The following is a 24,209-nucleotide window of genomic DNA, read 5'->3' on the forward strand; positions in this document are numbered from 1 at the left end:
CGGCTTACCTGCGGTGATGAAGTCCCGACCTCAGCGCTGTCACTGTCCTCCATGGCCGCCGCTTGTCACATCACCTTCTCTCGCTTCCGACCCAAGACTGACTAGCGGTGACGTCACGGGCCTCTCGTGATACTTGGCTGTGAAGGCGGCGGTCATTAAACTCAGTGACAGGTGCTGTCAGTGTGCTGGAGATCAGCGCAGGTAATGTACCTCGCTGACAGCAGCACTTGTCATCCCCTGCAGTGACCTGGGCTGACCCATTGATGTTAGCTCAGGTCACTGCATTGCTCTCCCAGCCAATGGGGAACATTCTGCTCTTCATTGACTGGGACAGTGTGGATCGTCATGGCAACCCCTTGGATTACACCAGACCTGGATTTGTTTTTCTTTCTAATAAATTGGTTAAAGAGGGAATGTGTTGGGGAGTGTTTTTTCAAATAAAAATGTGTTTGTCGTCTATTTTTTTTTATTACTGACTGGGTTGGTGATGTCGGGTATCTGATAGACGCCTGACCTCACCAACCCCAGGGCTTGATGCCAGGTGACATTACACATCTGGTATTAACCCCATATATTACCCCGTTTGCCACCGCACCAGGGCGCGTGATGAGCTGGGGCGAAGCACCAGGATTGGCACATCTAATGGATGTGCCACTTCTGGGGCGGCTGCGGCCTGCTATTTTTAGGCTGGGGAGAGTCCAATAACCATGGACCTCCCTAGTCTGAGAATATCAGACCCCAGCTGTCTGCTTTACCTTGGCTGGTGATCCAATTTTGGGGGGACCCCTACGTGTTTTTTTTTTTAATTATTTATTTAATTTAAAATAACAGCGTGGGGTGCCCTCAGTTTTGGATTACCAGCCAAGGTGAGGTTGCCAGCTGTGGTCTGCAGGCTGCAGCCGTCTGCTTTACCCTATCTGGCTACAAAACTAGGGGGAACCCTACGTCATTTTTTTTTCATTTTTTTGGCTAAATACAAAGCTAAGCACCCCTTAGTGCCACATGAAAGGCACCAAAGGGTGCAAAATTACAAAATGCAGGAGAGTGAGTGGGACATTATGTGTCTTTCTGCCATTATAATGACAGAAAAGACTGATATGAAGTGCACAAGCACAAAAAAATCACCAAAGCGCTCTACGCTGTGAAAAGCAGTAGAAAATGGCACTGGAGTTAACATGTGACCGCCTCATGTAGGATGAAGCTATGGATCCTGGGTAAATTTATGCATTTACCCTCCTTCAGTTTTTTTGCAGTACACAAAAAAAACGGAAGGCACACGGATGACAAACAGATGACATACGGACCGTCTACGGAACGGAAACGGATGCCACACGAATGCACCCGTGAAAAAAAACGGACTGTTTTTTGCAGACCGCAAAAATGGATCGGTCGTGTTAATGTAGCCTTATTCTGATCTGCCATTTATAAACAGCAGGCAGAAATAAGTGAATAACGCCCCCCAGCGTCAGAAAATCTCCGGGGTTTCAGGGCTAGCTGAGACCCTGGAGATCATGATGCAGGACGTTTTTTCTGGTCCCCGCTCACGTGATCACAGGTATACACCGTACACCGATGATCACGTTACAGTAAATGACAGCGCCGGTAAAAAATTATTTATCTCCCATCTGGCATGAACAAACACTTCTTCTCCACTTCTTCTCCACTTCTTCTCCACTTCTCCACTTTTTCTCCATTTTTTCTCCACTTTTTCTCCACTTTTTCTCCATTTTTTCTCCACTTTTTCTCCACTTTTTCTCCACTTTTTCTCCACTTTTTCTCCACTTTTTCTCCACTTCTTCTCCACTTCATCTCCACTTTTTCTCCACCTTTTCTCCACTTTTTCTCCACTTTTTCTCCATTTTTTCTCCACTTTTTCTCCCCTTTTTCTCCACTTTTTCTCCACTTTTTCTCCACTTTTTCTCCATTTTTTCTCCACTTTTTCTCCACTTTTTCTCCACTTTTTCTCCATTTTTTCTCCACTTTTTCTCCACTTTTTCTCCACTTTTTCTCCACTTTTTCTCCATTTTTTCTCCACTTTTTCTCCACTTTTTCTCCACTTTTTCTCCACTTCTTCTCCACTTTTCCTCCACTTCTTCTCCACTTCTTCTCCACTTCTTCTCCACTTTTTCTCCACCTTTTCTCCACTTTTTCTCCATTTTTTCTCCACTTTTTCTACATTTTTTCTCCACTTTTTCTCCACTTTTTCTCCACTTTTTCTCCACTTCTTCTCCACTTCTTCTCCACTTTTTCTCCACCTTTTCTCCATTTTTTCTCCACTTTTTCTCCACTTTTTCTCCATTTTTTCTCCACTTTTTCTCCATTTTTTCTCCACTTTTTCTCCATTCCAAATGACGTGGGCTTCGCCCCATTTTTGTGTCCAGCCGGGTACAACTAGGCAGCTGGGGATTGGAATCCACAGCACAGGTTAGCCCGAGGTTTCTGGGCGCCTCTGCTGCGAATTTCAGTCCGCAGCCGTCCCAGAAAATGGCGCTCTCATAGAAGCGCCATCATCTGGCGCTGTATCCAACTCTTCCAACAGCCCTGGAGCCGGGTGGCTTGTTGGGTAATCATGAGTTAATACTGGCTTTGTTTTACTAGCCAGTATTAAGCCAGAGATTCTTAATGTCAGGCACGTTTGACCCGGCCATTAAGAATCTCCAATAAAGGGTTAAAAAAAAGACCACACAGAGAAAAAATACTTTAATAGAAATAAATACACAGACACATTAGAGACTCCATCTTTATTACCCCCTGTCAGCCCTCCACGATCCTGCTCTTCTGTCTTTCTCGTTCAACAAATGCAGCTCTGCTACATCCCTGCTGCATGGGGGAAGACGCTGCTTCCCGTGGAGCATTCACTCCGTGAAAGCTGCACGAGAAGCAGCGTGCAGCCTTCACTCCGTGAGTGATCAGTGCTGCTAGCGGTAACGGCGGTAACGCTGACAGACGCGTTACCATAGCAACGGTGCTCCCAGAGCCGCGTTAGCGGTGACGTCACCGCTAACTGCGTTGCTATGGCAACGGTGATCTCCGTTAATGACCGGCTGTATCAGCCGGTCCCTAACGGAATGGGGAGTCGACCGTGTGCTAGAGCATGTCGCCGGTACACAGCGATACACAAATGTGCACCGTGTACCGGAGAGATGCACTCGCAGGTCCTACATGACGCGTCATAGTCATGTGACCAGTCTGTAGCCAATGAGATAATAGCCACGTGACTGGTCACATGGCTATTTTGACGTCACGATAGGTCCTGCATCGCTGCTGGCAGTGCTGGTCACCGGGAGGATTCAGCGATCATCGGATGGAATAGCGGCAGGAGACAGAGTGCAGGAGGGATCACGGGGACCGGTAAGTGTTATGGCAATGTTTATTAACTGTTTGTGTACATTTATCATGCATTTTTATGTTTGTGATTGCCTCCCATTATAGCCTATTGGTTCGAGTTCGGTTCGTCGAACGTTCGACGAACCGAACTCGAACGGGACCTCCGTTCGGCGAACCGACCTCAAGCCGAACCGCGACCGGTTCGCTCATCTCTAGTGCTGTACCATCACTCTGTGTGTCTGTCGCCCCTGTGCTGTGCCATCCCTGTGTGTGTGTGTGTGTACGTGTGTGTGTGTCTGTTGACCCTGTTCTGTGCCATCACTGTGTGTGTGTGTGTTGCCCCTGTGCTGTGCCATCAGTGTGTGTGTGTGTGTGTGTGTGTGTTGCCCTTGTGCTGTGCATCACTGTGTGTGACTGTTGCCCCTGTGCTGTGCCATCAGTGTGTGTGTGTCTGTTGCCCCTATGCTGTGCCATCACTGTGTGTGTGTGTGTGTCTGTTGCCCCTGTGCTGTGCCATCACTGTGTGTGTGTTGCCCCTGTGCTGTGCCATCACTGTGTGTGTGTGTGTGTTGCCCCTATGCTGTGCCATCACTGTGTGTGTGGATGTGTTGCCCATGCACTGTACCATCAGTGTAGTTTGTTTTTCGCATGTGCTATGCCATCATTGTGTGTGTGTATATGTGTGTGTGTGTGTGTTGCCCCTATGCTGTGCCATCACTGTGTGCGTCGATGTGTGTGTGTGTGTTGCCCATGTACTGTGCCATCAGTGTGTGAGTGTTTTGCCCATGTGCTGTGCCATCAGTGTGTGTATTTTGTCCATGTGCTGTGCCATCAGTGTGTGTGTGTGTGTGTGTCTATTATCCCTGTACTTTGCAGAGTTTTATTATAGATCCTAACGCTATGAAGAGGATCATAATCGTTACCATTATATGGGGGAGACAGATGTGAAAATGTATATTATGTGTGCGGTAAGGGGCATGAAGAAGGACATCGCTACTTTATTCCAAGTTCACACTCTGCAGATTTTTTGGGGATTTGCGGTGTGAATCCACTGGTCTTGGTGCAGTGAACTTTGCTCAGTAACAGGACGGTGGTTATAGTCAGACTCTATGTGGTGATATTTGGTCATGGAGTGGCGGCATTATTTTGCAATGTATTATTGGCCTTGGTATGGTGGGTGTTGTTCAGTAACACTATGTAGTAGAATGTGTTATTTCTGACTATAAGCCGCCCTCAGTAACATGTATAATGATTATTATGTTGATATTTTATTATAAAAATTTTTTTATAGAGGGAGGGGGGCCCCATTCAGACTCTTGCTATTGGGCCCCATGATTTCTATGTACGACCCTGCCCAACACCCCAATTTTCGAAGAGAGGAGATCATGCTCTGCTTCAGTATGTCACAGTACATGTTGCCATTCATGGTTCCCTTAATGAACTGTATCTCAACACAGCCTTCAGTACTCATGCAGCCTCAAACCTCAAACCATTCTATTCCCAGAACCCTGCTTGACTATAGGCAAGGCACACTTATCTTTGTGCTCCTCATCTGATTGCTGAAACACACACTGGACACTATCTGAACCAAATAAGTTTATCTTGGTCTCATCAGACCACAAGACATGTTTCCAGTAATTCATGTCCTTAGGGGTCCTTTACATGCTGCAACATCACTAGCGATTGCTAGCGATATAGAGCGCGATAGCTCCTGCCCCCGTCGCTCGTGCGACATCTGGTGCTCGCTGCTGTAGCGAACATTATCACTACGGCATCACACGCACATACCTGGTCAGCGACTTTGCTGTGACCGCCGAACAATCCCTCCCTCAAGGGGGAGGTGCATTCGGCATCATAGCGATGTCACTGCGGCATCACTAAGCGGCCGGCCAATAGAAGCGGAGGGGCAGAGATGAGCGGGATGTAACATCCCGCCCACCTCCTTCCTTCCGCATTGCCGGTGGACGCAGGTAAGGAGATGTTCGTGGCTCCCATGTTGTCACACATAGTGATGTGGGATGCCGCAGGAACGACGAACAACATCGTACCGGTGGCTGCAGCGAAATAAAGGAAATGAACGACGTGTCAACGATCACCGTTTTGGAACGATTTTGCGATCGTTGATCATCGCTCATTTGTGCTACATGCTGCGATGTCGCTACCGGCGCCGGATGGGCGTCACTAACGACATGACCCCGACAATATATCGGTAGCGATGTCGCAGTGTGTAAAGAACCCCAAAAGGCCACTTTACACATAGAGAAAAATCTGCGGCAGATCTGTGGTTGCAGTGAAAATTTGGACAATCAGTGCCACGTTTGTGGCTTTGTACAAATGGAACAATATATCCATGATTTCACTGCAACCACAGATCTGCCAAAGATTTATCTGTGTCTGTAAGGGCGGCTTTGCACGTTGCGACTAGAGATGAGCGAACCGGTCCCGGTTCGGCTCGAGGTCGGTTCGCTGAACGGAGGTCCCGTTCGAGTTCGGCTCGTCGAACGTTCGACGAACCGAACTCGAGCCACATAGGAAACAATGGCAGGCAATCACAAACACAGAAAAACACCTAGAAAACACCCTCAAAGGTGTCCAAAAGGTGACAAACAACTCACAACACATGGGAAAGTGACAAGGACATATACTCATGTGAAAACAAAAGAGCTGGACAAGGAAAAAGAGGAGGAGACACAGATATATGAGTATATGCAAGGAAACATCGATTGCATTATTGTGCAACTTGAGCCCTACTCATTTTAGGCTTCTAATCTTGATAAATTGCCTGAGCTCGCCACGTACGCCTTGGGGATCTTGTCGTGTCCTGCAGCCAGCGTTCTCTCGGAACCTGTCTTCAGTGCTGCTGAGGGTCTGCTGGCAGATAAGCACACATGTCTGTCCACTGACAATGTGGACATGGCTCTCAGAGGACTTTTCTTCCCCTGGGTCAGCCAGGGGAGGCGAAAGGCACGCGTATTTTTGAGAGTGCTTCATGCAAAGCATCTTTTTCATTTTGAAAAGGGGGGTCAACTGATGCCAGTCAAGTGGGGTGTGTGTGGCCCAATTAGTGGAAATGAGGGAGACTGTGGTTGGAGTCCCCTCACTGTGTTTATAAAAGAACCAGGATGAACAAGTCATGGCTCTCAGAGGACTTTTCTTCCCCTGGGTCAGCCAGGGGAGGCGAAAGGCACACGTATTTTTGAGAGTGCTTCATGCAAAGCATCTTTTTCATTTTGAAAAGGGGGGTCAACTGATGCCAGTCAAGTGGGGTGTGCGTGGCCCAATTAGTGGAAACGAGGGAGACTGTGGTTGGAGTCCCCTCGCTGTGTTTGTAAAAGAACCAAGATGAACAAGTCATGGCTCTCAGAGGACTTTTCTTCCCCTGGGTCAGCCAGGGGACGGGAAAGGCACGCGTATTTTTGAGAGTGCTTCATGCAAAGCATCTTTTTCTTTTTCAAAAGGGGGCTCAACCGATGCCAGTCAAGTGGGGTGTGTGTGGCCCAGTTAGTGGAAACGAGGGAGACTGTGGTTGGAGTCCCCTCGCTGTGTCTCTAAAAGAACCAAGATGAACAAGTCATGGCTCTCAGAGGACTTTTCTTCCCCTGGGTCAGCCAGGGGACGGGAAAGGCACGCGTATTTTTGAGAGTGCTTCATGCAAAGCATCTTTTTCTTTTTCAAAAGGGGGCTCAACCGATGCCAGTCAAGTGGGGTGTGTGTGGCCCAGTTAGTGGAAATGATGGAGACTGTGGTTGGAGTCCCCTCGCTGTGTCTCTAAAAGAACCAAGATGAACAAGTCATGGCTCTCAGAGGGCTTTTCTTCCCCTGGGTCAGCCAGGGGACGGGAAAGGCACGCGTATTTTTGAGAGTGCTTCATGCAAAGCATCTTTTTCATTTTGAAAAGGGGCATCGACTGATGTCAGTCAAGAGGGGTGTGTGTGGCCCATTTAGTGGAAACGAGGGAGACTGTGGTTGGAGTCCCCTCGCTGTGTCTCTAAAAGAACCAAGATGAACAAGTCATGGCTCTCAGAGGACTTTTCTTCCCCTGGGTCAGCCAGGGGACGGGAAAGGCACGCGTATTTTTGAGAGTGCTTCATGCAAAGCATCTTTTTCTTTTTCAAAAGGGGGCTCAACCGATGCCAGTCAAGTGGGGTGTGTGTGGCCCAGTTAGTGGAAACGAGGGAGACTGTGGTTGGAGTCCCCTCACTGTGTTTCTAAAAGAACCAAGATGAACAAGTCATGGCTCTCAGAGGACTTTTCTTCCCCTGGGTCAGCCAGGGGACGGAAAAGGTACACGTATTTTTGAGAGTGCTTCATGCAAAGCATCTTTTTCTTTTTCAAAAGGGGGCTCAACCGATGCCAGTCAAGTGGGGTGTGTGGCCAAGTTAGTGGAAACGAGGGAGACTGTGGTTGGAGTCCCCTCGCTGTGTCTCTAAAAGAACCAAGATGAACAAGTCATGGCTCTCAGAGGACTTTTCTTCCCCTGGGTCAGCCAGGGGACGGGAAAGGCACGCGTATTTTTGAGAGTGCTTCATGCAAAGCATCTTTTTCTTTTTCAAAAGGGGGCTCAACCGATGCCAGTCAAGTGGGGTGTGTGTGGCCCAGTTAGTGGAAACGATGGAGACTGTGGTTGGAGTCCCCTCGCTGTGTCTCTAAAAGAACCAAGATGAACAAGTCATGGCTCTCAGAGGACTTTTCTTCCCCTGGGTCAGCCAGGGGACGGGAAAGGCACGCGTATTTTTGATAGTGCTTCATGCAAAGCATCTTTTTCATTTTGAAAAGGGGCATCAACTGATGTCAGTCAAGAGGGGTGTGTGTGGCCCATTTAGTGGAAACGAGGGAGACTGTGGTTGGAGTCCCCTCGCTGTGTCTCTAAAAGAACCAAGATGAACAAGTCATGGCTCTCAGAGGACTTTTCTTCCCCTGGGTCAGCCAGGGGACGGGAAAGGCACGTGTATTTTTGAGAGTGCTTCATGCAAAGCATCTTTTTCATTTTGAAAAGGGGCATCAACTGATGTCAGTCAAGAGGGGTGTGTGTGGCCCATTTAGTGGAAATGAGGGAGACTGTGGTTGGAGTCCCCTCGCTGTGTCTCTAAAAGAACCAAGATGAACAAGTCATGGCTCTCAGAGGACTTTTCTTCCCCTGGGTCAGCCAGGGGACGGGAAAGGCACGCGTATTTTTGAGAGTGCTTCATGCAAAGCATCTTTTTCTTTTTCAAAAGGGGGCTCAACCGATGCCAGTCAAGTGGGGTGTGTGTGGCCCAGTTAGTGGAAACGAGGGAGACTGTGGTTGGAGTCCCCTCACTGTGTTTCTAAAAGAACCAAGATGAACAAGTCATGGCTCTCAGAGGACTTTTCTTCCCCTTGGTCAGCCAGGGGACGGGAAAGGCACGCGTATTTTTGAGAGTGCTTCATGCAAAGCATCTTTTTCTTTTTCAAAAGGGGGCTCAACCGATGCCAGTCAAGTGGGGTGTGTGTGGCCAAGTTAGTGGAAACGAGGGAGACTGTGGTTGGAGTCCCCTTGCTGTGTCTCTAAAAGAACCAAGATGAGCAAGTCATGGCTCTCAGAGGACTTTTCTTCCCCTGGGTCAGCCAGGGGACGGGAAAGGCACGCGTATTTTTGAGAGTGCTTCATGCAAAGCATCTTTTTCATTTTGAAAAGGGGCATCAACTGATGTCAGTCAAGAGGGGTGTGTGTGGCCCATTTAGTGGAAACGAGGGAGACTGTGGTTGGAGTCCCCTCGCTGTGTCTCTAAAAGAACCAAGATGAACAAGTCATGGCTCTCAGAGGACTTTTCTTCCCCTGGGTCAGCCAGGGGACGGGAAAGGCACGCGTATTTTTGAGAGTGCTTCATGCAAAGCATCTTTTTCTTTTTCAAAAGGGGGCTCAACCGATGCCAGTCAAGTGGGGTGTGTGTGGCCCAGTTAGTGGAAACGAGGGAGACTGTGGTTGGAGTCCCCTCGCTGTGTTTTACATGCTTTTAGAAGGGCATGACATGGCTTGGAGGTTGACTTTCATCATCTGCAAACTGTTGGCTACCAAAATGCTGCCTTTCCAACAACTGTGGTTATAGACAATGAGGAACATACTGATGAAGATGAGACGCAGATACCCGATTGGGATGACAACTTAAATATTCGGTCAGGGCAAGAAGAGGCTCGGTCTGAGGGGGAGGGGAGTGCAAACACAACAATTGATGATGAAGTTCTAGATCCCACCTACTGTCAACCCACAGTCAGACACTCGAGGAGGTCAACAGAGGCGGTGGAGGAGGATGCAACCGACGTCGAAGTAACCTTGCGCCTTCCTGGACACAGTCGGAGCACTGGTAGCACGTCTACAACTGCATCCTCAGCCACCACTCTGCCTCTGAGCATTATTCGGGGTGGATCAACAGGTCGCATGGCCTCTAAGCCTTGCCTAGCCTGGTCCTTTTTTGACATAAAAAAAGATCGCCCAAATTATGTGATCTGTAACATTTGGCACGGTTATCTTACTAGAGGTCAAAACCTCAGCAGTTTGACAACTTCTTCCATAAATCGTCACATGAATAAATATCATATGGCCTGGTGGGAAGCTCACCGTGCTGCAATGCGGCCTAGCGGAGCCAACCATCCACCGCCTGCCCCTTTCAGTGCATCCGCGCGCTCGTCATCTTCTAGGACTGTGGGGACAGCTGTCACACCTGTTTTTCCACCCACAACTTCCACCACTGTAACCGCAACAGGCAGTTTGCTTGGTAGGTCGTCAGTTGGTTTGGAAGGGGAAACAAGTGATTGTGTACAGCTCTCTCAAACATCGATAGCACCAACGTTGGATGAAGGCAACATCATGTCTCCGCCTGCACTTTCCTCACAAACCTGCATTTTTCAAGGGACACCCTACTCAACACCGTCTACACACAGCAGCCAGATCTCTGTCCCTCAGATGTGGTGAAATAAAAGGCCACTTCCTGCGACCCATGACAAAGCTAAGAGGTTGACTCTATCCCTCTGTAAGCTGTTGGCTACCGAAATGCTGCCTTTCCGCCTAGTGGACACACGGGATTTTAGAGACCTTATGTCTGTCGCTGTGCCCCAGTACCAGATGCCTAGTCGCCACTACTTCTCTAAGAAAGGTGTGCCCGCGCTACACCAGCATGTCACACACAACATCACCGCTTCCTTGAGAAACTCTGTGTGTGAACGGGTGCATTTCACCACAGATACTTGGACCAGTAAGCATGGACAGGGACGTTACATGTCGCTGACTGGCCACTGGGTAACTATGGTGATTGATGGTGAAGGGTCTGCTGCACAAGTCTTGCCGTCCCCACGACTTGTGTGTCAATCCTCTGTCTGTCCAAGTTCCGCCACTGCTTCTGCATCCTCCACCTCATCTGGGTCCTCCACCTCCGCCCCAAGCCTGCCTGGTCAGGCCACCAGCATTCTCACTGCGCAGAAGGAATCACGCACCCCTCATTACTATGCTGGCAGCAGAGCGCAACGGCATCAGGCGGTCTTTAGCTTGACATGTCTTGGGAATAAGAGTCACACAGCTGAGGAGTTGTGGTCAGCTCTGCGGTCCGAGTTTAATAAATGGTTGTCTCCACTCAACCTGCAGCCTGGTAAGGCCGTGTGCGACAATGCTGCAAACCTGGGTGCGGCCCTTCGCCTGGGCAAGGTGACACACGTACCTTGTATGGCTCACGTGTTGAACCTTGTCGTCCAGCAATTTTTAACACACTATCCCGGCCTAGATGGCCTTCTGAACAGGGCACGAAAACTGTCTGCTCACTTCCGCCGTTCAAGCGCCGCAGCTGAGCGACTTGCATCGCTCAGAAGTCTTTCGGCCTGCCGGTTCATCGCCTGAAATGCGATGTGGCGACACACTGGAATTCAACTCTCCACATGTTACAGCGACTGTGGCAGCACCGCAGAGCCCTGGTGCAATACGTCATGACGTATAGCCTGGGCCAACGAGATGCAGAGGTGGGGCAGATCACCCTGATGGAGTGGTCTCAGATCAAGGACCTAGGCACCCTTCTGCACAGTTTCGACATGGCGACGAATATGTTTAGCGCTGACAATGCCATTATCAGCATGACGATTCCAGTCATTTACATGCTGGAGCACACGCTAAACACTATTCGGAGTCAGGGGGTGGGACAACAGGAAGGGGAGGAACTACAGGAGGATTCATATGCGAAAGACACAACAACATCACCAAGGTCCAGACGTTCATCATCACCAACGCGGCAGGCATGGGACCATGGGGGACAGGGATCAACAAGGGCGCATGGTAGCAGGCGAGATGTTGAGGAAGGTGCAGGAGGACATGAAGATATGGAGGACGAACTGTCCATGGACATGGAAGACTCAGCAGATGAGGGGGACCTTGGTCAAATTTCAGTTGAAAGAGGTTGGGGGGAGATGTCAGAGGAAGAAAGAACGGTTAGCACCTCTATGCCACAAACACAGCGTGGACATGGTCCGCATGGCTGCGCAAGACACATGAGTGCCTTCTTGTTGCACTACCTCCAACATGACCCTCGTATTGTCAAAATTAGAAGTAATGATGACTACTGGCTTGCCACACTATTAGATCCCCGGTACAAGTCCAAATTTTGTGACATAATTCCAGCCATAGAAAGGGACGCACTTATGCAGGAGTATCAGCAGAAGCTGTTACTCGATCTTAGATCCGCTTTTCCACCAAACAACCGTGCAAGTGCAGGGAGGGAATCTCTCAGTTGTAACTTGACAAACATGGGACGGTCTCGTCATCTTCAACAGTCTACACGTACCAGTAGGACCGTATCTGGTGCTGGTAACAGCAATTTAATGGAATCTTTTCATAATTTTTTTAGACCCTCCTTTGCAAGGCCACCAGAGACAACAAGTCTGACACATAGTCAACGGCTGGAGAGGATGATACAGGATTATCTACCAATGAACATCGATGCCATGACTTTGCAAATAGAGCCTTGCTCATTTTGGGCTTCAAATCTAGAAAAATGGCCAGAGCTATCCAGTTACGCCTTGGAGATTTTGTCGTGTACAGCTGCCAGCGTTGTCTCTGAACGTGTCTTCAGTGCTGCTGGGTGTGTTCTGACAGATAAGCGCACGCGTCTGTCCAGTGACAATGTGGACAGACTGACGTTCATCAAAATTAACAAGTCATGGATCCAGAAGGAATTTACAACCCCTGTGTCATCCTGGGGAGAGTAAATGCTTGTGGATTTGGAATGTGCTTGATGCAAATCTAGCTATGAAGTGTACAACTATGGCACAACTGCTGCCACTGAATGGGTGGGTGTGTGTGGGGCACAATTTTTGGAAAAAAAGGGAGGCTCCGCTTTGAGTAACCCTTGCTTACATTTTTGAGAGTGCTTCATGCAAAGCATCTTTTTCTTTTTCAAAAGGGGGCTCAACCGATGCCAGTCAAGTGGGGTGTGTTTGGCCCAGTTAGTGGAAACGATGGAGACTGTGGTTGGAGTCCCCTCGCTGTGTCTCTAAAAGAACCAAGATGAACAAGTCATGGCTCTCAGAGGACTTTTCTTCCCCTGGGTCAGCCAGGGGACGGGAAAGGCACGCGTATTTTTGAGAGTGCTTCATGCAAAGCATCTTTTTCATTTTGAAAAGGGGCATCAACTGATGTCAGTCAAGAGGGGTGTGTGTGGCCCATTTAGTGGAAACGAGGGAGACTGTGGTTGGAGTCCACTCGCTGTGTCTCTAAAAGAACCAAGATGAACAAGTCATGGCTCTCAGAGGACTTTTCTTCCCCTGGGTAAGCCAGGGGACGGGAAAGGCACGCGTATTTTTGAGAGTGCTTCATGCAAAGCATCTTTTTCTTTTTCAAAAGGGGGCTCAACCGATGCCAGTCAAGTGGGGTGTGTGTGGCCCAGTTAGTGGAAACGAGGGAGACTGTGGTTGGAGTCCCCTCACTGTGTTTCTAAAAGAACCAAGATGAACAAGTCATGGCTCTCAGAGGACTTTTCTTCCCCTGGGTCAGCCAGGGGACGGAAAAGGCACACGTATTTTTGAGAGTGCTTCATGCAAAGCATCTTTTTCTTTTTCAAAAGGGGGCTCAACCGATGCCAGTCAAGTGGGGTGTGTGTGGCCAAGTTAGTGGAAACGAGGGAGACTGTGGTTGGAGTCCCCTCGCTGTGTCTCTAAAAGAACCAAGATGAACAAGTCATGGCTCTCAGAGGACTTTTCTTCCCCTGGGTCAGCCAGGGGACGGGAAAGGCATGCATATTTTTGAGAGTGCTTCATGCAAAGCATCTTTTTCTTTTTCAAAAGGGGGCTCAACCGATGCCAGTCAAGTGGGGTGTGTGTGGCCCAGTTAGTGGAAACGAGGGAGACTGTGGTTGGAGTCCCCTCTCTGTGTCTCTAAAAGAACCAAGATGAACAAGTCATGGCTCTCAGAGGACTTTTCTTCCCCTGGGTCAGCCAGGGGACGGGAAAGGCACGCGTATTTTTGATAGTGCTTCATGCAAAGCATCTTTTTCATTTTGAAAAGGGGCATCAACTGATGTCAGTCAAGAGGGGTGTGTGTGGCCCATTTAGTGGAAACGAGGGAGACTGTGGTTGGAGTCCCCTCGCTGTGTCTCTAAAAGAACCAAGATGAACAAGTCATGGCTCTCAGAGGACTTTTCTTCCCCTGGGTCAGCCAGGGGACGGGAAAGGCACGCGTATTTTTGAGAGTGCTTCATGCAAAGCATCTTTTTCTTTTTCAAAAGGGGCATCAACCGATGCCAGTCAAGTGGGGTGTGTGTGGCCAAGTTAGTGGAAACGAGGGAGACTGTGGTTGGAGTCCCCTCGCTGTGTCTCTAAAAGAACCAAGATGAACAAGTCATGGCTCTCAGAGGACTTTTCTTCCCCTGGGTCAGCCAGGGGACGGGAAAGGCACGCGTATTTTTGAGAGTGCTTCATGCAAAGCATCTTTTTCATTTTGAAAAGGGGCATCAACTGATGTCAGTCAAGAGGGGTGTGTGTGGCCCATTTAGTGGAAACGAGGGAGACTGTGGTTGGAGTCCCCTCGCTGTGTCTCTAAAAGAACCAAGATGAACAAGTCATGGCTCTCAGAGGACTTTTCTTCCCCTGGGTCAGCCAGGGGACGGGAAAGGCACGCGTATTTTTGAGAGTGCTTCATGCAAAGCATCTTTTTCTTTTTCAAAAGGGGGCTCAACCGATGCCAGTCAAGTGGGGTGTGTGTGGCCAAGTTAGTGGAAACGAGGGAGACTGTGGTTGGAGTCCCCTCGCTGTGTCTCTAAAAGAACCAAGATGAACAAGTCATGGCTCTCAGATGACTTTTCTTCCCCTGGGTCAGCCAGGGGACGGGAAAGGCACGTGTATTTTTGAGAGTGCTTCATGCAAAGCATCTTTTTCATTTTGAAAAGGGGCATCAACTGATGTCAGTCAAGAGGGGTGTGTGTGGCCCATTTAGTGGAAATGAGGGAGACTGTGGTTGGAGTCCCCTCGCTGTGTCTCTAAAAGAACCAAGATGAACAAGTCATGGCTCTCAGAGGACTTTTCTTCCCCTGGGTCAGCCAGGGGACGGGAAAGGCACGCGTATTTTTGAGAGTGCTTCATGCAAAGCATCTTTTTCTTTTTCAAAAGGGGGCTCAACCGATGCCAGTCAAGTGGGGTGTGTGTGGCCCAGTTAGTGGAAACGAGGGAGACTGTGGTTGGAGTCCCCTCGCTGTGTTTTACATGCTTTTAGAAGGGCATGACATGGCTTGGAGGTTGACTTTCATCATCTGCAAACTGTTGGCTACCAAAATGCTGCCTTTCCAACAACTGTGGTTATAGACAATGAGGAACATACTGATGAAGATGAGACGCAGATACCCGATTGGGATGACAACTTAAATATTCGGTCAGGGCAAGAAGAGGCTCGGTCTGAGGGGGAGGGGAGTGCAAACACAACAATTGATGATGAAGTTCTAGATCCCACCTACTGTCAACCCACAGTCAGACACTCGAGGAGGTCAACAGAGGCGGTGGAGGAGGATGCAACCGACGTCGAAGTAACCTTGCGCCTTCCTGGACACAGTCGGAGCACTGGTAGCACGTCTACAACTGCATCCTCAGCCACCACTCTGCCTCTGAGCATTATTTGGGGTGGATCAACAGGTCGCATGGCCTCTAAGCCTTGCCTAGCCTGGTCCTTTTTTGACATAAAAAAAGATCGCCCAAATTATGTGATCTGTAACATTTGGCATGGTTATCTTACTAGAGGTCAAAACCTCAGCAGTTTGACAACTTCTTCCATGAATTGTCACATGAATAAATATCATATGGCCTGGTGGGAAGCTCACCGTGCTGCAATGCGGCCTAGCGGAGCCAACCATCCACCGCCTGCCCCTTCCAGTGCATCCGCGCGCTCGTCATCTTCTAGGACTGTGGGGACAGCTGTCACACCTGTTTTTCCACCCACAATTTCCACCACTGTAACCGCAACAGGCAGTTTGCTTGGTAGGTCGTCAGTTGGTTTGGAAAGGGAAACAAGTGATTGTGTACAGCTCTCTCAAACATCGATAGCACCAATGTTGGATGAAGGCAACATCATGTCTCCGCCTGCACTTTCCTCACAAACCTGCATTTTTCAAGGGACACCCTACTCAACACCGTCTACACACAGCAGCCAGATCTCTGTCCCTCAGATGTGGTGAAATAAAAGGCCACTTCCTGCGACCCATGACAAAGCTAAGAGGTTGACTCTATCCCTCTGTAAGCTGTTGGCTACCGAAATGCTGCCTTTCCGCCTAGTGGACACACAGGATTTTAGAGACCTTATGTCTGTCGCTGTGCCCCAGTACCAGATGCCTAGTCGCCACTACTTCTCTAAGAAAGGTGTGCCCGTGCTACACCAGCATGTCACACACAACATCACCGCTTCCTTGAGAAACTCTGTGTGTGAACGGGTGCATTTCACCACAGATACTTGGACCAGTAAGCATGGACAGGGACGTTACATGTCGCTGACTGGCCACTGGGTAACTATGGTGATTGATGGTGAAGGGTCTGCTGCACAAGTCTTGCCGTCCCCACGACTTGTGTGTCAATCCTCTGTCTGTCCAAGTTCCGCCACTGCTTCTGCATCCTCCACCTCATCTGGGTCCTCCACCTCCGCCCCAAGCCTGCCTGGTCAGGCCACCAGCGTTCTCACTGCGCAGAAGGAATCACGCACCCCTCATTACTATGCTGGCAGCAGAGCGCAACGGCATCAGGCGGTCTTTAGCTTGACATGTCTTGGGAATAAGAGTCACACAGCTGAGGAGTTGTGGTCAGCTCTGCGGTCCGAGTTTAATAAATGGTTGTCTCCACTCAACCTGCAGCCTGGTAAGGCCGTGTGCGACAATGCTGCAAACCTGGGTGCGGCCCTTCGCCTGGGCAAGGTGACACACGTACCTTGTATGGCTCACGTGTTGAACCTTGTCGTCCAGCAATTTTTAACACACTATCCCGGCCTAGATGGCCTTCTGAACAGGGCACGAAAACTGTCTGCTCACTTCCGCCGTTCAAGCGCCGCAGCTGAGCGACTTGCATCGCTCCAGAAGTCTTTCGGCCTGCCGGTTCATCGCCTGAAATGCGATGTGGCGACACGCTGGAATTCAACTCTCCACATGTTACAGCGACTGTGGCAGCACCGCAGAGCCCTGGTGCAATACGTCATGACGTATAGCCTGGGCCAACGAGATGCAGAGGTGGGGCAGATCACCCTGATGGAGTGGTCTCAGATCAAGGACCTAGGCACCCTTCTGCACAGTTTCGACATGGCGACGAATATGTTTAGCGCTGACAATGCCATTATCAGCATGACGATTCCAGTCATTTACATGCTGGAGCACACGCTAAACACTATTCGGAGTCAGGGGGTGGGACAACAGGAAGGGGAGGAACTACAGGAGGATTCATATGCGCAAGACACAACAACATCACCAAGGTCCAGACGTTCATCATCACCAACGCGGCAGGCATGGGACCATGGGGGACAGGGATCAACAAGGGCGCATGGTAGCAGGCGAGATGTTGAGGAAGGTGCAGGAGGACATGAAGATATGGAGGACGAACTGTCCATGGACATGGAAGACTCAGCAGATGAGGGGGACCTTGGTCAAATTTCAGTTGAAAGAGGTTGGGGGGAGATGTCAGAGGAAGAAAGAACGGTTAGCACCTCTATGCCACAAACACAGCGTGGACATGGTCCGCATGGCTGCACAAGACACATGAGTGCCTTCTTGTTGCACTACCTCCAACATGACCCTCGTATTGTCAAAATTAGAAGTGATGATGACTACTGGCTTGCCACACTATTAGATCCCCGGTACAAGTCCAAATTTTGTGACATAATTCCAGCCATAGAAAGGGACGCACTTATGCAGGAGTATCAGCAGAAGCTGTTACTCGATCTTAGATCCGCTTTTCCACCAAACAACCGTGCAGGTGCAGGGAGGGAATCTCTCAGTTGTAACTTGACAAACATGGGACGGTCTCGTCATCTTCAACAGTCTACACGTACCAGTAGGACCGTATCTGGTGCTGGTAACAGCAATTTAATGGAATCTTTTCATAATTTTTTTAGACCCTCCTTTGCAAGGCCACCAGAGACAACAAGTCTGACACATAGTCAACGGCTGGAGAGGATGATACAGGATTATCTACCAATGAACATCGATGCCATGACTTTGCAAATAGAGCCTTGCTCATTTTGGGCTTCAAATCTAGAAAAATGGCCAGAGCTATCCAGTTACGCCTTGGAGATTTTGTCGTGTACAGCTGCCAGCGTTGTCTCTGAACGTGTCTTCAGTGCTGCTGGGTGTGTGCTGACAGATAAGCGCACGCGTCTGTCCAGTGACAATGTGGACAGACTGACGTTCATCAAAATTAACAAGTCATGGATCCAGAAGGAATTTACAACCCCTGTGTCATCCTGGGGAGAGTAAATGCTTGTGGATTTGGAATGTGCTTGATGCAAATCTAGCTATGAAGTGTACAACTATGGCACAACTGCTGCCACTGAATGGGTGGGTGTGTGTGGGGCACAATTTTTGGAAAAAAGGGAGGCTCCGCTTTGAGTAACCCTTGCTTACATTTTTGAGAGTGCTTCATGCAAAGCATCTTTTTCTTTTTCAAAAGGGGGCTCAACCGATGCCAGTCAAGTGGGGTGTGTGTGGCCCAGTTAGTGGAAACGATGGAGACTGTGGTTGGAGTCCCCTCGCTGTGTCTCTAAAAGAACCAAGATGAACAAGTCATGGCTCTCAGAGGACTTTTCTTCCCCTGGGTCAGCCAGGGGACGGGAAAGGCACGCGTATTTTTGAGAGTGCTTCATGCAAAGCATCTTTTTCATTTTGAAAAGGGGCATCAACTGATGTCAGTCAAGAGGGGTGTGTGTGGCCCATTTAGTGGAAACGAGGGAGACTGTGGTTGGAGTCCCCTCGCTGTGTCTCTAAAAGAACCAAGATGAACAAGTCATGGCTCTCAGAGGACTTTTTTTCCCCTGGGTCAGCCAGGGGACGGGAAAGGCACGCGTATTTTTGAGAGTGCTTCATGCAAAGCATCTTTTTCTTTTTCAAAAGGGGGCTCAACCAATGCCAGTCAAGTGGGGTGTGTGTGGCCCAGTTAGTGGAAACGAGGGAGACTGTGGTTGGAGTTTCCTCACTGTGTTTCTAAAAGAACCAAGATGAACAAGTCATGGCTCTCAGAGGACTTTTCTTCCCCTGGGTCAGCCAGGGGACGGAAAAAGCACACGTATTTTTGAGAGTGCTTCATGCAAAGCATCTTTTTCTTTTTCAAAAGGGGGCTCAACCGATGCCAGTCAAGTGGGGTGTGTGTGGCCAAGTTAGTGGAAACGAGGGAGACTGTGGTTGGAGTCCCCTCGCTGTGTCTCTAAAAGAACCAAGATGAACAAGTCATGGCTCTCAGAGGACTTTTCTTCCCCTGGGTCAGCCAGGGGACGGGAAAGGCACGCGTATTTTTGATAGTGCTTCATGCAAAGCATCTTTTTCATTTTGAAAAGGGGCATCAACTGATGTCAGTCAAGAGGGGTGTGTGTGGCCCATTTAGTGGAAACGAGGGAGACTGTGGTTGGAGTCCCCTCGCTGTGTCTCTAAAAGAACCAAGATGAACAAGTCATGGCTCTCAGAGGACTTTTCTTCCCCTGGGTCAGCCAGGGGACGGGAAAGGCACGCGTATTTTTGATAGTGCTTCATGCAAAGCATCTTTTTCATTTTGAAAAGGGGCATCAACTGATGTCAGTCAAGAGGGGTGTGTGTGGCCCATTTAGTGGAAACGAGGGAGACTGTGGTTGGAGTCCCCTCGCTGTGTCTCTAAAAGAACCAAGATGAACAAGTCATGGCTCTCAGAGGACTTTTCTTCCCCTGGGTCAGCCAGGGGACGGGAAAGGCACGCGTATTTTTGAGAGTGCTTCATGCAAAGCATCTTTTTCATTTTGAAAAGGGGCATCAACTGATGTCAGTCAAGAGGGGTGTGTGTGGCCCATTTAGTGGAAACGAGGGAGACTGTGGTTGGAGTCCCCTCGCTGTGTCTCTAAAAGAACCAAGATGAACAAGTCATGGCTCTCAGAGGACTTTTCTTCCCCTGGGTCAGCCAGGGGACGGGAAAGGCACGCGTATTTTTGAGAGTGCTTCATGCAAAGCATCTTTTTCTTTTTCAAAAGGGGGCTCAACCGATGCCAGTCAAGTGGGGTGTGTGTGGCCCAGTTAGTGGAAACGAGGGAGACTGTGGTTGGAGTCCCCTCGCTGTGTTTTACATGCTTTTAGAAGGGCATGACATGGCTTGGAGGTTGACTTTCATCATCTGCAAACTGTTGGCTACCAAAATGCTGCCTTTCCAACAACTGTGGTTATAGACAATGAGGAACATACTGATGAAGATGAGACGCAGATACCCGATTGGGATGACAACTTAAATATTCGGTCAGGGCAAGAAGAGGCTCGGTCTGAGGGGGAGGGGAGTGCAAACACAACAATTGATGATGAAGTTCTAGATCCCACCTACTGTCAACCCACAGTCAGACACTCGAGGAGGTCAACAGAGGCGGTGGAGGAGGATGCAACCGACGTCGAAGTAACCTTGCGCCTTCCTGGACACAGTCGGAGCACTGGTAGCACGTCTACAACTGCATCCTCAGCCACCACTCTGCCTCTGAGCATTATTCGGGGTGGATCAACAGGTCGCATGGCCTCTAAGCCTTGCCTAGCCTGGTCCTTTTTTGACATAAAAAAAGATCGCCCAAATTATGTGATCTGTAACATTTGGCATGGTTATCTTACTAGAGGTCAAAACCTCAGCAGTTTGACAACTTCTTCCATGAATTGTCACATGAATAAATATCATATGGCCTGGTGGGAAGCTCACCGTGCTGCAATGCGGCCTAGCGGATCCAACCATCCACCGCCTGCCCTTTCCAGTGCATCCGCGTGCTCGTCATCTTCTAGGACTGTGGGGACAGCTGTCACACCTGTTTTTCCACCCACAATTTCCACCACTGTAACCGCAACAGGCAGTTTGCTTGGTAGGTCGTCAGTTGGTTTGGAAGGGGAAACAAGTGATTGTGTACAGCTCTCTCAAACATCGATAGCACCAACGTTGGATGAAGGCAACATCATGTCTCCGCCTGCACTTTCCTCACAAACCTGCATTTTTCAAGGGACACCCTACTCAACACCGTCTACACACAGCAGCCAGATCTCTGTCCCTCAGATGTGGTGAAATAAAAGGCCACTTCCTGCGACCCATGACAAAGCTAAGAGGTTGACTCTATCCCTCTGTAAGCTGTTGGCTACCGAAATGCTGCCTTTCCGCCTAGTGGACACATAGGATTTTAGAGACCTTATGTCTGTCGCTGTGCCCCAGTACCAGATGCCTAGTCGCCACTACTTCTCTAAGAAAGGTGTGCCCGCGCTACACCAGCATGTCACACACAACATCACCGCTTCCTTGAGAAACTCTGTGTGTGAACGGGTGCATTTCACCACAGATACTTGGACCAGTAAGCATGGACAGGGACGTTACATGTCGCTGACTGGCCACTGGGTAACTATGGTGATTGATGGTGAAGGGTCTGCTGCACAAGTCTTGCCGTCCCCACGACTTGTGTGTCAATCCTCTGTCTGTCCAAGTTCCGCCACTGCTTCTGCATCCTCCACCTCATCTGGGTCCTCCACCTCCGCCCCAAGCCTGCCTGGTCAGGCCACCAGCGTTCTCACTGCTCAGAAGGAATCACGCACCCCTCATTACTATGCTGGCAGCAGAGCGCAACGGCATCAGGCGGTCTTTAGCTTGACATGTCTTGGGAATAAGAGTCACACAGCTGAGGAGTTGTGGTCAGCTCTGCGGTCCGAGTTTAATAAATGGTTGTCTCCACTCAACCTGCAGCCTGGTAAGGCCGTGTGCGACAATGCTGCAAACCTGGGTGCGGCCCTTCGCCTGGGCAAGGTGACACACGTACCTTGTATGGCTCACGTGTTGAACCTTGTCGTCCAGCAATTTTTAACACACTATCACGGCCTAGATGGCCTTCTGAACAGGGCACGAAAACTGTCTGCTCACTTCCGCCGTTCAAGCGCCGCAGCTGAGCGACTTGCATCGCTCCAGAAGTCTTTCGGCCTGCCGGTTCATCGCCTGAAATGCGATGTGGCGACACGCTGGAATTCAACTCTCCACATGTTACAGCGACTGTGGCAGCACCGCAGAGCCCTGGTGCAATACGTCATGACGTATAGCCTGGGCCAACGAGATGCAGAGGTGGGGCAGATCACCCTGATGGAGTGGTCTCAGATCAAGGACCTAGGCACCCTTCTGCACAGTTTCGACATGGCGACGAATATGTTTAGCGCTGACAATGCCATTATCAGCATGACGATTCCAGTCATTTACATGCTGGAGCACACGCTAAACACTATTCGGAGTCAGGGGGTGGGACAACAGGAAGGGGAGGAACTACAGGAGGATTCATATGCGCAAGACACAACAACATCACCAAGGTCCAGACGTTCATCATCACCAACGCGGCAGGCATGGGACCATGGGGGACAGGGATCAACAAGGGCGCATGGTAGCAGGCGAGATGTTGAGGAAGGTGCAGGAGGACATGAAGATATGGAGGACGAACTGTCCATGGACATGGAAGACTCAGCAGATGAGGGGGACCTTGGTCAAATTTCAGTTGAAAGAGGTTGGGGGGAGATGTCAGAGGAAGAAAGAACGGTTAGCACCTCTATGCCACAAACACAGCGTGGACATGGTCCGCATGGCTGCGCAAGACACATGAGTGCCTTCTTGTTGCACTACCTCCAACATGACCCTCGTATTGTCAAAATTAGAAGTGATGATGACTACTGGCTTGCCACACTATTAGATCCCCGGTACAAGTCCAAATTTTGTGACATAATTCCAGCCATAGAAAGGGACGCACTTATGCAGGAGTATCAGCAGAAGCTGTTACTCGAACTTAGATCCGCTTTTCCACCAAACAACCGTGCAGGTGCAGGGAGGGAATCTCTCAGTTGTAACTTGACAAACATGGGACGGTCTCGTCATCTTCAACAGTCTACACGTACCAGTAGGACCGTATCTGGTGCTAGTAACAGCAATTTAATGGAATCTTTTCATAATTTTTTTAGACCCTCCTTTGCAAGGCCACCAGAGACAACAAGTCTGACACATAGTCAACGGCTGGAGAGGATGATACAGGATTATCTACCAATGAACATCGATGCCATGACTTTGCAAATAGAGCCTTGCTCATTTTGGGCTTCAAATCTAGAAAAATGGCCAGAGCTATCCAGTTACGCCTTGGAGATTTTGTCGTGTACAGCTGCCAGCGTTGTCTCTGAACGTGTCTTCAGTGCTGCTGGGTGTGTGCTGACAGATAAGCGCACGCGTCTGTCCAGTGACAATGTGGACAGACTGACGTTCATCAAAATTAACAAGTTGATATAGAAGGGTTAAATGGTTTCTCTATTTCTTTATTAAAGATATTTTATTTCATTATTAAGTAGTTCATAGTCAGAGCCTTCGGAATAAGCGACAAGATCAAGGATTATTATTGTTTCTAAATGTTCTTCTTATCTTCTTCTTATCTCATATGCATGACTCTACATTTCTGTTTTGCTGAAACTTAAAGGTCATATGAGCAACTTGTAAATTTCCAGCTAGAAGCTTTATTTGCAATATCACATTGATCTGTAAATGGTATAAATAAACTGTACGTTAAATAAACAGAAGAATTGATCATGCTCACATGAATGATGCAGGTCTTTTTCTCCGAGCGCTCGCTCTTGATTAGGTCTGAAGAGGCCTAATTCAGAGGACCTCACTGGTGATCCCATAAGCTGACTTGTGACAAAACAGAACAGCTACAACAGTTTTTGGTGCCCAACGTGGAGCCGTGGCCAACCAGCCTATTCGGAAGAAGTTTTGGGGACTCTGGAGACAGTGAAATTTCAGCTGCAGCAAGGTGAGAAGCTTTATTCTTACACTTCATTTCACTCTCTCTGATTTCCCGAATATTCTGGGTAAGGCTGTACACACGGTTCAAGAACTCTGGCATCACCAGTGAGTATTGTTTTTTCATGCATGTCTGAATGAGAGTTGAAATATAGAGTAATAAGATAATCTGTTGTCCGTCCATTAACTGATTGCATAGAGTGCATAGCACGGAATTTGGGACAGTCTCTGTATAATTGCATTTGCTGTGTTGCTGTGTTTTGTGTTTTGCTTTGGCCATCTTTGCATCTTTGATGGGCAATACACTGGTCTAGGGATATGTGTTCATAAGTGGTTCCATATTAATGCCTAGATAAAGTAGGCAGGCAATAGGTTGTTGTAGATTGATGAGAAGCCTCTGAATAGCAAAGTGATGAGAAATTGAGATA

The sequence above is a fragment of the Anomaloglossus baeobatrachus genome, chromosome 1 (assembly GCF_048569485.1).
Source record: "Anomaloglossus baeobatrachus isolate aAnoBae1 chromosome 1, aAnoBae1.hap1, whole genome shotgun sequence".
Taxonomy (NCBI): domain Eukaryota; kingdom Metazoa; phylum Chordata; class Amphibia; order Anura; family Aromobatidae; genus Anomaloglossus; species Anomaloglossus baeobatrachus.